This window comes from Ochotona curzoniae, unplaced genomic scaffold (assembly GCF_017591425.1).
Source record: "Ochotona curzoniae isolate NIBS_2020 unplaced genomic scaffold, NIBS_Ocur_1.0 contig_584, whole genome shotgun sequence".
NCBI classification, from domain to species: Eukaryota; Metazoa; Chordata; class Mammalia; order Lagomorpha; family Ochotonidae; genus Ochotona; species Ochotona curzoniae.
The window spans coordinates 51,623-66,665 of NW_024466480.1; the positions used below are offsets into that span (position 1 = coordinate 51,623).

Consider the following 15,043-nt stretch of genomic DNA (forward strand, 5'->3'; position numbering starts at 1 on the left):
TCCTCTGTCCACATCGTTTTCTGAAGGAAGGACCCGCTTAGCCAAGTGGATGTCTAGGTAGGGGCCTGTCCCGTAGCAGCTTAGGGGCTGCGGCAGCAGATGAAAGCAACAGCAAGGTCAGAGAAGGAGTGGGTTTCAACAGGCCAACCTAAGCATCGTCCTTTTGTCTGTGTGAGACTGGATGCTATCAGGTGACTAAACTCCTGATGGGGTCAGACTGTGCTTGCACAGGGAGCAGGCGTCGGTCCAGCAGGATGGAGGCAGGTGGTCTGTAAGCAGCAACTGCAACAAACATGGCAGGAGGTAGATGGCAGGAATGGGGGGTTAGTGGGGGAAGATGTGGGTAGGAGGCTGGAGGCCCTTGGGAAAGAGTAGGGCAGATGAGGATAGGTAGGAGGCCCATGGGAGACAGTGTTTAAGGTATGTGGGGGGCCTGTGGGGACAGTAGGGAGACAGAGGGTAGACAAACTTGAGTCTCAGACAACTGAACATGAGTTCCCAGAAAAAAAGCATCTGGGGCAATGTTCAGCTCATAGGATCATATATGAGCCACCTGCATCCCCTATGGGAGTGCCTGTTCCAGTCCTGGCTCTTGAGACTCTAATCCAGCTCTTTGGGAATGGCTATTCTGAGAGGCAGCAGGAGATGGCCTTAAGCTTGGGCTTCTGAAACCCACATGGGAGACTTGGACGGAATTCCTGGCTCCTGGCTCTAGCCTGGCTCAGTTGTGGCCATTCCAGGACTAAACCAGTGGATAGAACATCTGCTGCCACAACCTCTACTTATTAAATAAATCATTCTTTGCAAAAAAATTCAAGCAATACAAAGCAACAAGAACTGAGTGTATGTGAATGTGCTTATACTTAGAGATGCATACACATGTCAATATATTTCAGAAGCTAAAGGAAATATAAGTTTATTTGAATGCAAAATAATTGAAATTCATGTTTTTTCACAGTACGTATTTCCACAAACGTTTTGAGATTCTGTGTGAAAGTGTTTGTCTCCGTGTGTGTATGTATGTGTGTGTGTGTTCCTTGGCTGAACACAGTGGAAAATGAGATTTATTCTTAACCTACAGATAAGTCATCATATTTCATTGCTCAGAGTATGAACTTTAGAGACTCATGTGTCCATTGTAGGAGCATTGGTTATAAATGTCCATGTATCATTTCCCTTGGCCTTCACAGAGATGATACTGCTTATTTTAGAGCATTTCTATTGGGATAAGCCAAATAATGACTAGTAGAATGACACCGTGGAATAAGCATCTTGTATTCAGGATTTTTATTTTGTTTCATTGAAAGACAGAGGCAAGGAAACAGAGACAGAGATCTTTCATCCTTAGTTACTCTCCCAGGCTAGCAACAGCCAGGCCTGGATTAGATCAGGGGCACAGGACAGGAATTCCATCTGAGTCTCCCACAGGCATGGCAGGTGCCTTGTGCCTTGAGCCATTCCTGACTGCCTTCCAGGGTGTGCATAAGCAGGAAGCTGGAATCAGAAGCAGAGCCAGGACTGAAACCCAGTCATTCCAACATGGGGAACTGTTGTCTCAACTGCCTTCCTAACTCTTGTGCCAAAGATCACTGCAATTACTAATTTAAAGAAACACAATTTGCATTTCTTTCATTTCTGATGTCTGTGATATGTAAACATGCATTTAGGTTGAGGTGGTGCCTAACAGGATAATATGCAAGCAGTTCTTACATAGAGAACTGGACTGGCTGCTGACTTAGAGTTGACACTGAGAGTAAGTGTGGAGGGGCTTGACTGAGAAAGTTGCCTCAGAATGGTAAAAATGACAAACGTCAAGTCAGGATGATAACTTTTTCCCCTGGGATTTGTTTTTCTGCATTTTCAAGGATTTGGATCCTGAAGGAGCAAGGTGCTTCAAAAACAGAATAGTCACCACGAGGACAAATACCAAGAAACATGAAGAGGAACTGAAAAATGAAATAATGTGTTGGATGCAGCATGGTCTAGGCAAGGTAGTGACAAGCAGTTAGGAATGTTTTTCAGTTTACCATGAAATGGAGCTGATTTATTCAGCTTGTGTGAGTGATGGCAGGATGGGGCAGCCTGCGCAGGAGAGGGTGGGGCGGGACACTGTGGCACTGTGTGTCTCTAATGAGTCAGCAAGCTGAAGGATTTCTTCCAGGGCGACAACCAATCACCAAGAAGAGTCTATCAGCTTCCAGGAATGGTGTTGGCAGAATTGCATGCTGTAGCCCCGGTCCAGTGGTATGCATGGCAGAGACTTCTCAGAACGTCTGGTTGGGACATGGGCCTTAATCCCATCAAGAATATAACCGCCCCATGTGTGATAAACCCTTCATGTTAGAATCCCAACAATGAGACAATCCCATCTTGTGCAGTTTTCCCATCATGTGAAATAATCACATCAATTCGATAATCAATCAATGGATAATCCCCAATGCCCCTCTGCTGCCCCCACATTCCGCAAGATTCACCACATCCCCACAGTCCCTACCAGGGAGGGTGTCTAACCTCCATTTAAGCCAGCTCACTGTGAGTGCATGAGGCTTGGGTGTCTACTGAGTGGGAGTGTGCCAATATGCTCAGCCTAATCGTGCAGATTTAACTTGCAGCTCCTATGCCTGCATCCCATAGCAGAGTGCCTGCTGTTGAGTCCCAACTACCAGATACCTCCGGTTCAGCTTCCTGCTAATGCACCTGGATTCAGCAGCTGACTCTTGCGGTACTTGCATCTCTACAACCCATGGGAGAGACTCCGATGGAGTTGCAGGTTCCTGCCTGTGGCTTGACCACAGGGCATGATCCTGTGGCTTGAACCTGTGGCTTGACCCTGAAGGTATCACAGAAGTGACCAACACATGTCAAGTCTCTGTCTCTGCCTGGCCAGGCCTGTCTGGCTAACTCTGCCTTTCAAATAAATAAAGATTTTAAAACAATACCGATAGAAACCAAAATACAGCCATATCATACCATTCACAGATATCCACAGAAATAACATATCATGTAATTAACAGATGTGGAATGTATTAGCTTAAAATTCAACTTCTTTCTGAGCAAACAAATTCAACAAAGATGACTTATTTATGCCTCCAACATAGGCTTTTTAGTGGCTACATGACAATTCAGAATAATTAGTTAAAAAATAAAAATGTTAAGAAAAGACTTTTCTGGTCCCAGCGCGATAGCTTAGTGGTTACATTCCTTGTATTGCACGCGCCAAGATCCCATATGGGCGCTGGTTATGATCCCAGTGACCCTGCTTCCCATCCAGCTCCCTGTTTGTGGCCTGGGAAAGCTGTGCAGGATGGCCCAAAGCTTTAGGACCCTGCATCCGCGTGGAAGACCTGGAAGAGCTCCTGGCTCCTGGCTTCGGATTGGCTCAGCTTCAGGTGTTGCTGTCACTTTGGCAGTGAACCATCAGACAGAATAGATTCCTTGCTGTCTCTCCTCATCTCTGAATATCTGCCTTTCCAATAAAATAAACAAATCTTAAAATAAGAAAAGGCTATTCTTTTCAAGAGGAGTCTTCAAAATATTTACAAGTAACAAACAGAGTGTTCCACAAAGTTAACCCTCAGGAGCAAGTCCTTATGCAGCTCACTGAGAAGGAACTTTTTTAATTCAAACAGCAACGTTCTGCCTAAGCTACAATTTCTTTGCTAAACAATTTGCAACTCAACAATGTACTAGAATAAGGTGAGATACTGTTGTATGTTTAATAACACTGTAAGATATATTTCGTTTCTGCAAATATTTTGAAATTCATACTATATACAAACAATATAATCATAAATGCACTGTAATTCTTCAAAGAAGAAGAAGAAGGTGAAAAAGAGAAGATGGCATGAATGCCAACCCAAAAACAAAAATGTAGAAAAGCACAGTTATGAAACACTTGGCCAGGACCTCCACACTGCAATTCTCTACCCTCGGGGCATTCTTGAGTGGAACCCACAGGGTTTCCATAGCAAGGTACCTCTACCACAGGAGCAGGAAACTCAACTCATATCTTCTACAAGGCCTATGCCTACACTACCCAGGGGTCACACACAAACAGGTTGTCATCTGTCAAATTGTGCTTTCAATGGGAAGAGTGCTAGATAAACACCAAGAATCCAAGTTCATCTCATATCTAAGATTTCCAGGTCATGACAGTTTACCTAAAATTTTTCCCAAGCTCCGTTTAGTTACCTCTGCCTCTATCAAAAAAACATGCACGATACAGTGATGAGTCCAGCAACCATGATTCAATCAGAACGATTTCACAGATAGTGTTTTTAACTGCAAGTAGTTGGTTTTCCATGCATTATACTCCTTTGCATTACAGAACAAAGGCACCCTTATTTTGAAAATGAAATAAGTTCCAATATCCAAACAATTAGAATCGGGCACAAATTGTGCACAAGTTTTGCCTTAATAATTCGGTTCTGTACTGTTAGCTGACTCAATACTCAAAAAGGAGGCATTACAAATGCTTGATTCTAAAATTTCAACTCTGCTTCAAAACACGGTTGATTCAAAGAAAAATGGACAACCACATAGTGCATGGAGTGGCAAGATTGGCAGCAATTCATAACTGTTGAAATATCAAAATCACTTGGGCAAGAACCTCAGAGCATACCCTACATCAAGGACCTGGGGAGGGTGGGAAATTGGGTGGGCCTTCTCCCTGAATATCCCCTTTTAAACATGAAGGAAACAATATGGAAAAAATACTAGTCTTACCCACTTTCTTGTACCCCTTGAACATTTTTGCCCTAATATAACCATGTAAAGATTGTCAAAATATATAAAAAAAAAAAAGAAAAAAAAAGAAAAATGGACAACCACAACTTGACAGCCAAGGTTCAATAATCAAACTGCTAAAAATGCAAGCTGTCACCTTTTCACGATAAAATTCCTCACACTTCAGACAACATGCATTTGAAATGTTCCTCTTCTGCTTAATTACCAACATACTTACTCTTCAAATTGAATTCAAATAATGTATAATCCTGATCAATTACTAATCAGAGAACTTTCTCTTCAACCTAAAGCTTAAGCACAAATAAAACCATGCAGCTCTTTTCCATGGTCACATGACAGGAACCTGAACAACACAGTTCAGTCACTATATGGAATTTTCTACCTGCACACTAAGAACAGTAATAAAAGCAGATGAATGCATCCTCAACCGAGGACCACTGCGAGGTTTCCTACACTTGCTCACCTCACACAGCCCCCCAGCACTGACACTGCCCACCCAGGAAACACAACACTTCTAGGGACCGAGAACATTCAAGCAGTGCAAAGTAATCAGAGTTCCTTGAAACTCAAGCAGTTCCCAGAACAAGAGCAGCTGACAACACTAACCAACTCAATTGGACACCATTTATGAGAACAGGAGCTGCTCATGAAGAACAACTCAACTGCCTACAGCCTAGTCCGTTAGTCACTGCCTGACAAGCTGTTGACAGCTGCACCTGGTAACAAGCCCTGTGGACTTCTAAAACCAATCCGTTGTCATTTCATTACTCACTGCTTGCCTGTTGGCCCCCATGCAGGTATCCAGCAAGCATCCTTGGCCTCCACAAAAATACTAATTCTCCACTGCACGTGCTATCACTCAGGACAAAGTGGCTGTGTTCTTGTGCTTGGTTCTTATTCAGAATCATTTCCCTTTCTTTGCATGCTGAGGAAGAAGCCCTTTCCTAGACATAGCCCTGGCTGCTCTGCATCTCAGGTCTTAAGTGCTGTACATTGCACCCACCAAGAGGAGCAGCCTCCACAAAGCTGAGCCACTGCCACCAATTTCTGCTCATGCACAAGAGACATCCCACAAGCCTCCTCCACAAAGCACCTGCACAAAACCCTGCTGGGAGCTACAGCAGCTGCAGGAGCCTAGATTTTGAACATCAAGTGCTCAATGTTGTGCAGCTGCAGGTTGGCCAGGGGAAATGAAGTTAAACATTTTAAAATACATTACTGAACAAGCAGTTTAGAATTAGGATAACACAAGGGGGGATGGCAGGAGTGGAAAATGGGGAAGGAAGATGTATGGACTTTGGTCCTGTCATTTTAGGAATGGGATGTTCATTGACTTAGTCTTCTGTTGTCATTTTACTGGGATGTTCTTCCCGTTTGCCTTTGGTTTTGGTAGGTGTTATTCCTCTTCTCTGTCAAGAGAACATCTTGAAGTATCATTTGTAGGGAAGGTTTGAAAGAGGCAAATCCTTTTAACTTCTCTTTACTCTGGAAGAATTTTATTTCATTTTCAAAGACGAAAGAAAGCTTTGCTGGATATGTTATCCTTGGCCAACAATTTATTTGTTTTAGAATCTGGAATATGTCAGCCCATTCTCTTCTAGCCTGTAGAGTTTCCTGTGAGAGATCTCCTGTGAGTTTAGTTGGCGTCCCTTGATATGTCAATTGATTTTTTTCACATGCACATTTAAGGATCTTTTCCTTATGTTCAGTAGAAGAGAGTTTGATAATCATGTGTCTTGGTGAGGATCGCTTTTGATCAAGCATGTTGGGAGTTCTGTGTCCCTCCTGGATCTTGTTTCCCAATTCTTTCTCCAGATTAGGGAAATTTTCCTTGATTCTTTCATTAAATACATTTGCAAACTCAGCTTCTCTTTCTCCGCCTTCTGGGACTCCCATAACTCTTAGATTTGGTCTTTTCATCGTGTCTTTCAATTCTTGAAGACTTTTTTGGGCCGGATCCAGCTCTGCTTCCAGCTTTTTGTTTGCTTCCCCCTGGTGACAGGAGATATCTTCCAATTCTGAGATTCTTTCTTCTGCTTGCTTCACTCTATTTTGGAGACTCTCCACTGTCTGTACTGGTTCGATCTGCTCTGCATTTGATTGATCTTTCATAGGGACAACAACTGATTAGGCTATTTGGACTGTATTAAAATTCACGAAAAGTTGCAAAGCTCTGCAAACTTCTGTTAATGAAAACATTCCATTTACACAAGCCCAAGGACCCCTTTTGTGTTATCAGTAATAATTGTTAAATTAATTCAAAGGTGTCTAAAAGTTACTTTATTTTTCTGTAAAACCTACATGTGCTCCCTGAGATGAGTAAACAGATACCTCTTGTTAACGAGTTCTATGGTTCCAGCTGCTCCTGTTTAAAATCTGTTTCTCCGCCCCCCACCCCCCACCAGCTTCTTGCATCCCACTGCAGGGCAGGACTAGGAATGGGGGGACCTCCTGGGTGTTTGGCTTGAACTTTTTAACCGCATGTGTTGCCTTCTCTGCCCACCTGGGTCAGAGTTCCAAGTAGCCCTCTGGCCACGTGACCAGGGGTGGGGTTTGTGGGAATGCATTATAAAAGCAGCTGCCATCAAGCTGCCTAATCACTAGTTCTCCTCTTAGATTCTGCTGGTCTGCCAGTGTGAGCTCCTGTGGCACCTTCTGCTTTATTCCTCCGGCACCCCTTGTCCCAACAGATTTCCAAAATGGTGAGTGTGGTTGCTGACCCCTTCGGCGAGGGCACCATGGAAGCCCAGCTCCCACAGCAGACTAAGATGCAGGTGGCCTGGGTCTTCCCTGCACTCCCAGGGGGAGGATGAGGTGGTTGCTCTGGACCACTGCCCTGGGAAAATCAGAGTGCTTTTGCTTCAGAACCTGGGGACTTGGAGGAACTGAGGTCCCCATGCCCACCACTCCCAAGTGGCTTTATTTTCCCGGCCACCTGGCAGAGCTGTGCACTGCAACTTCCCATGCCATGGGACTTGCTGACTAACCATCTGGAGAAAGGGGAAGGGAAACTCCTTGGGCACTCCTCCCCAAGGGAGAAATAGGCTGTTGTGTGTTTGGACCTGTATATCCACTGTTAAATTCATGGTGCAATTATAACTGAACCGTTAGGCAGGTTTATAAAAACAAGACCACGGAAAGGTGTTTAAAGTGGCAAACTGAGTCAGCATGGACGTGGCATGCAAGGTAACTTCTGTGCATCTCTCGGGCATGGTGGAAACAAGTATCACAAAATACCTGTGGGAGACCTCACCATGTGTTCTGGGGGAATGTAGCAAACGGTATTTTTGGAGGAAGGAATACAGTCTGTACTTGATCTGAGACTTCCCCAACTAGAGCTAGTCAGAGCCCAGTCACACAGCAGCAAGTTACTTGAGGACATTTTGCTGGTGAAACAGTGATTCAGAAAGCAAGGTGGGGTGTTGTGCAATGTTAATACCAAAGGGACTGGGGGCCTGCACAATGGCTCAACTGGCTAATCCTCTGCCCTGCAACTGCCTGCATCCTATATCAGTGTGTGTCCTAACTGTTTCCCTTCTCATCCAATTCCTGCACATTAGCAGGAATCTAGATCAGAAGTGGAGTAGCCAGGAACTGGCTCTCGTCTGTGGCGCCATACCACAGCACTGGGTCCCTCTCAAAACACATGTCTTATTTAGCAGCAGCTGTTGAACATTTCTTAGGCAGCTTTTAACAGCCTGAAATCTCATTCTTTGGGAAAGTAATGAGAGCTTTTCTGGTGTTGATGCAATGCAGTGAGCGTGCCTTTGTTTTCCCTCTCATGTCTGAAGTTGGTGGTGATTGTCTTGCTTTCCTGAACTGGAGGGAATTTGATACCTTTGGGCTGCTGAGCAGGTTGTGAATGAAACCAGGTTTATTCCCCAATGTCCCATCCTCCCATGTTGTGGAAATGGCACCTGGCTTACACTAGCAGTGTAGTCAGCTGGCACACTTAGCCTTTGCTAAAACATGCCCCTCCCTTCTTCACCTTTTGCAGGATGAACACTGCTCTCCCTGGAGAGTTTAGAAGGCTGGCTAGCACCACAATCAGTTTAAGGCAGTGCTACTTGTTGTGGGGAGTTTTCTGCATTGAATTTCTCTGTGCTGGTTTAAGCTGCCTCTTCCAAGGAGAAGGAAAGTGGTGTCTTTCCAAAGAAGAGGATTAAAGAGGGCAGTGAGTTGAATCGGAGTGAGTCAGCTGGCCAGAAGGGGAATGGTGCCTTAGGAACTAGGGGAAACCTACAGATGGCAGAAGAGTTTGTGGTCTCCTAAGATAATGGAAATCCAACCCTGAATCCCTAGGGTGACTAGGAAGCAAAGGCCTGTCTGCCTGCAGAACTGGAAGCTCAATGACAGAGCTTTGGTCTTCCAAAGCAGCTTCTCTTCATTGGGTTTTCGGCAACATCTTGTGAAGGAAGTAGAGCCTGGGCAGGAGAAGTCTCTGGGAAGGTAATCATCTGCCTGGAAGATTGATGAGTCATTTGGGCGTGAGTCACTCACCATTGTCTCAAAAGAAAAGGGGTGTCCTTTTCTTTTGCCTCTTTCCTTCCCACAGCATGAGTGCATCTCCATCCACATTGGTCAGGCCTGTGTCCAGATCGGCAATGCCTGCTGGGAGCTCTACTGCCTGGAACACTGGATCCAGCCCGATGGCCAGATGTCAAGTGAAAAGCCAATTGGAGTCTTAGACCAGTCCCTCGACACCTTCTTCAGCGACACAGGCACTGGCAAGCATGTGCCCAGGACCATGTTTGCGGACCTGGAGCCCACGGTCATTGGTGAGCTGGCACTGGGTACCAGGAGCAGGGCCAGGAGCTCTGTGCAGGGGGAGCCCCTGGTAAACTGGGGAGGGACAAGGTCGGTGACAGGTGGCCCAACTGCTTCCCCTCTTCAGATGAAGTTCATACTGGCACCTACCGCCAGCTGTTCTACCCCAGCAGCTCATCACTGGCAAGGAAGATGCCACCAGTAACTACGCCCATGGCTACTACAGGGAGATCGTTGAACCTGTCCAAGAGCAAATCCACAAGATGGTGAGTGTAGTGGCTTGACTGAAGCGGGGTGGGTATTTTGCTTGGGGCTCTCAGAGGAACCAAACTTTCAGAATGATTGCTGCCACCTGAAAGACTCTGATATTCCATTGAACTGATTGGGCTCCTTGGACCCCTAGGCCTGGGTGATGGGCAGGAGCAACAGCTGCTTCCCCTGCTTCCCTGTCTTCTCAGGCTGCCTCAGGCCCTCATGTCCAGTGAGGTCAACTTACTTGGAGTCTAGGAGAGATCCAAGCAGCCTTCTCAGTTTTGCTGACAAGTGTGACCATGAGATCCTTTGTTACAGCACATCTTTGTAATGGCTCGTGTGGGGGTGCTCAACTCCTACACTTTAACTTGTTGATCAAGCTCATTGGAAGAGGCTGGGCTGGTGTCTGTTCCACAGAAAGTCCCAAGCTCGCAAAGTGGGTACCATCCTGATTAGAAACAGCCAGAGCCCAGAACTTTGACTCACACTAATGAAGCTGAGAGTGGGGGCAGGTACCTCCTCAGGATAACAGCAAGTGTGTCACTGAGACTTGCAGAAACCTGGCCTGGCTGCTCCCCTGGAGCTTCTGACTGTGGCTGACTGTTGCAGGCAGCCTCCTTCATGTGAACACACTGTTAAGATTGTAGTCATTAGGAGCTTTTTGGTCCCATGTTCTTTGGGTATGTGATCAGCTCGTGAGCAGTTGACAAAAGTCATGTGTGAAGCCAGGCCAGGGGAGCGTATTACAGCAGGCCCAGCTCAGCCATTCTGTTCCCAAAAACATGAAGGACACAAGTTCACAGCTTCTTGCTTCTCCCAGATATTTCCCAGCAACTTGTGCAGCATGGGTTCTTGCTTCCTATGCTTGGACATCAAGCTTCAGCCACAAGAGTGACTTGGCAAGCAGGACATGACTAGGGGGACAGATACGCTTTCAAAAGATATGTGTTTTAGGCTCTGTTGTGAAGTTCATTCACTCTGATGACCTTCCATGGATATGCTTGGTTGCAGGAGTTTTTGCATAAGTGTATGACACTGGGCAGACCAGGGTCAGTCCTGCACCTTATGTTCTGTCTAGTGGTCAGCCAACTGAGGGCGGGTTGAGAGTGTCCCTTGCTATGAGCCTGTGAGGGGTTAGGTGGTGTGCTTGCAGCCGAGCAGCCCCTCCTGTGGTGTCAGGGCCTCAATGCTAATCACTTTCTTTGCCAGCTTACCAGCATTAGTTGGCTCCCCAGGACCAGGCTACATGCTATGCTAAGGCCTCATTGAATTTCTCAAAAACCTGAGAGAGGGAGACTGCAGTTCTCACTGAATGGGAGCACTGAGATGCAGAGTGAGTTTGGTCACAGTTGCACAGAAAGGAATGGGCAGAGCCGGATCTAGATTCAGCAACAGGGTCCAGGTATGTGGCTTCTCTGTACTCCAGACCAGGAAGAAAACAAGTGCCAAGAGCTGGTGAGGTCCAGGCACAAGACTAGGGGTCTCACGCCTGCCATGCAGTGGCTCTGAGAGCTCACAAGCAGGTGCCCTTAGTCTGTGGGCATAGCAGGGGCACCATAGGACCCTCTCAGGTACTGTTGCAGGACTTGTGATTCTTCTGCCTGAAGCAATGAAGAGTTAACTTCATGTTGAAACAGGTTTAGAGCAGGCCCTTCCTCTCCCTGCCCTCCTCCCCAGGAGTGACTGAGTTTTGATGTATAGCACCTAGAAGCTCTTTGGTTGTTCTTGGCAAATGGCCAACAGAATTTAAGTCACCGTGTGCATAGTCAGGGGTTCAAAGAAGTCCTCTGTGACTTGGAGCAAGGGGAATCCACACTAAAATGTACAAACCTCTTTTGCAGGCTGAGCAGTGCTCGGGCCTGCAGGGCTTCCTGGTGTTCCGCAACTTTGGTGGAGTTACCGGTTCTGGGTTCACTTCGCTTCTAATGGAACGCCTCTCTGTCAATCACGGCAAGAAGTCCAAGCTGGAGTTCTCCATCTACCCGGCCCCTCAGGTCTCCACAGCTGCAGTGGAGCCCTACAACACCATCCTCACCACCCACACCACCCTGGAACATTCGGAATGTCTTCACGTTGGACAACGAGGCTATCTATGACATCTGTCGGAGAAACCTTGACATTGGGCACCTCCGTTACAATAACCTTAACTGCCTTATGAGCCAGGCTGTGTCGTCCATCACAGCCTCTCTGCGGTTTCAGGGAGTCCTGAATGCTGACCTGCAGGACTTCAATAAAAATTTGGTCCCCTGGCCCCGCATCCAGTTCCCTCTTTCCACTTACGCCCCAGTTGTCTCCATTGAGAAAGAAGACCACGAACAGCTTTCTGTAGCAGAGCTCACCAATGTTTGCTTTGAGCCAGATAACCAGTTGGTAAAATGCGACCCTCAGCATGGGAAATATATGGCTTGCTGCCTGTTGTGCCGTGGGGATGTGGTTCCCAAAGACGTCAACGGTGCCATTGCTACCATCAAGACCAAGCGGAGCATCCAGTTCGTGGACTGGTGCCCCACTGGCTTCAAGGTTGGCATTAATGCTCAACCTCCCACTGTGGTGCTTGGTGGAGACCTGGCCAGGGTCCCTCAAGCTGCCTGCTTGATCAGTAATACCACAGCTATTGCCTAAGCCTGGGCTTGTCTGAGCCACAAGTTTGACCTCATGTATTCCAAGCAGGTATTTGTTCACTTGTATGTGGGTGAGGGCATGGAGGAGGGAGAGTTGAAAGAGGCTTGTGAGGACATGGCTGTGTTAGAGAAAGATTATGAGCAGGTGGAAGCAGACTGCCATGTCAGAGGATGAGGACTATTAGTTTGTTCATAACTGCTGGTTGTTCTACACATCAATATTTCTTTCCTGATGCGCTTTTTGGAAATGAGTGTTTCCTGGCTAGTTCACTTACCTGCTCTTGATGTTTCAGGCAGATTCCAATAGCCATTGGCCCCCGGTATCCATGCCTCTCCTTTATGAATTCTCCCGTTTCTCCAGGTAGAGCCTGTAGAAGCATCTCTGTTGTATTGAGGATAGTGTAGGTTTGCCACGGTCGCTCCCTAGAATGCCACTGCTTGCCTGGGTGCCCCTTAGACCCTGCTCATGGCCTTGGCACTTGTGAGCCTTCTGAGGGATGTCTTCCTCTTTTCAGGTTTTGTTGTGAAGAACCATTGCCCTTCCTTCCTTGAAAGCTGGTAGGAAGTTACACTTCCAAAGTATTCACTTCAGAAGGAGCCATCATGTGGCAGCCTCCACCCTCATGGTGGTTCTATTGAGAAGCTACCCACTCAGACATGTGGTAGCAGAGGGTGGCTTGTGTCATCCACCAGAATTTTATTTAAAGTACTATCGATCGTTTATGAAGGTAGGAAAGGTCTGGTGTACTGGAACGAGTGATGCGTGTATTGATTGTTGTGGTGTTGTGAATGACCAAGACTTCCTCCCTCATGTCCTCTCAGGGTCACATTGAATGTCCCATCACTCTTATGTGGGGACATGGATGAGAACTTGGGATGAGGGACCAGATCTTCCCCTAGACCTTGGGTTTCCTTTCAAACATTTGTCATTGAACACGTTGTTTCCATCTTAGTTGTCCATGTCTCATTTGAGGCTCCTGGAAAAATATATCTGCATCCCATAAAATCTGATACAGACAGATCTTTGTATGATGCTGTATCATGGATGGATTCCTAAGTGAGAGAATTTGCAGGATGCCTGTTTCTTGTTAGTAACTCAGATGGCAGTCTGAAGGAGCTCATATTGGCCCTAGCCTCTGCCACTACCAGCAGGCCCTTCAGACTCAGCTGTCAGCAGGACCTGACTAAGATTCTCATTTGATTTCTCTCTCTTTCCCTCTCAGGTCCCCAGAACAGTATGTGGTTCTAGCGGGAAAAGTCTGTATAACTTAATAAATTGGCTATGTTTCATCAACCCTATCAATTATCTATTTTGTTGTCTATGTGGTTTATTGTCAAAAATGCATAGATGATTAACACAAGAACGTGGGATTCAGGTTTTCTTCTGAAACTGGTGGACAGGTTTGGTTTTATGCCCTGAGACATTCAAACAAGAAAGGCCATGACTCTATTGTGGCCCAGGGTCAAGATCTGGAAACATTAGTATATGTCTCACTAGAATGAACAGGCATATGTGAGGGAGGAGTCCATGACAGAGGAATACTGACCACTACTCCCCGGCGTTTTGAGGGCCCTGAGGGAAGAATGGATGCAGGCAGTATTGCCTCTGTGTCCTGGATATGACGATGAGCTGAACAGGTAGTGGCTTCCAGAAGCTTCCATCCATCTTAGCACAGAAATCCAGAGATGGGGTAGAACCCACAGCCTGTGGCCTGAGATTGCTACACTCACCTTTTTCTGCATGTCCAGAAGTTCCAAATGCCTGCTAAACTTACAGGAAGACACACAGACATCTACAGACAAAAAGTCAAGGTGATAGAAATGGTAATTAACCAGGCAGGAAATGACACTCTGACTTGGCATAGCTGCTGCTTCTTGGGATTGTGGGAAGACCTCAGGAGATGTTCAAGGGAGAAATAGGAGTGGGAGAAATGAGTGTACAGGAAGGTGGTGAGGTGCAGCAATGACAAGATTGCAATGCACACGACTAGTGCCACTTGCCTTTGTTCCGACAGGAAAGGATGAGGGACAGACAGCCCACCTCCATCCCCCAGTTGTGTGGTCCAGCCCTTAACAGGATCCTGACAGGAGAAAGACTTTGCAGAAAACAGGAGAGTGGCCTCACCTTGGCTCACTCCCCTTTGCTTTGAACACACCTGTCCTGCCACCCACACAGGGATCATCACCTGCCACCATGGGCAGCTGTGGCTTTTTTTAAAACCCAAGTTACTTTCACGGATGGCAGGTGATACACCATAGATTTCTAAGTTAAGGTCTTTCACAGTTACTGAAACCCACCCTTCAACTCAGCAAAATATTTTCTGCCAGTGTAAAAAAAGTGGATCAGTAGCACCCCCTGCTGGTGGCTAGTTAAAATTCAGTGACTCCTCAGTAATTATCCTGATTATTGTACACAGGAATTTGTGATTACTATAGTGTGTTCTGATACTACATCAAGAGCCTTTTTATAACATCATTTCAATGTCAACATGGAGATTTTCTAAAGTTACATAAAACAGTTGGTAAGAGTTCAGATGTCTAATACTTTAACCATTCTCTGGGGTGTGGAATTCCATCTTCGATGACTGAGAAAGAATAACACATTTCAAGTGATATCCATTAAAAATGTCTACAAAAATAATCACCTGGGACTGACA

At 46.2% G+C, this 15,043-nt stretch overlaps 1 pseudogene; it reads left to right on the forward strand.

Moving 5' to 3' along the window:
- The first annotated feature begins 7,914 nt into the window (after nucleotides 1-7,914).
- On the forward strand, nucleotides 7,915-12,561 carry LOC121162856 (annotated as a pseudogene).
- Nucleotides 12,562-15,043: the final 2,482 nt, after the last annotated feature.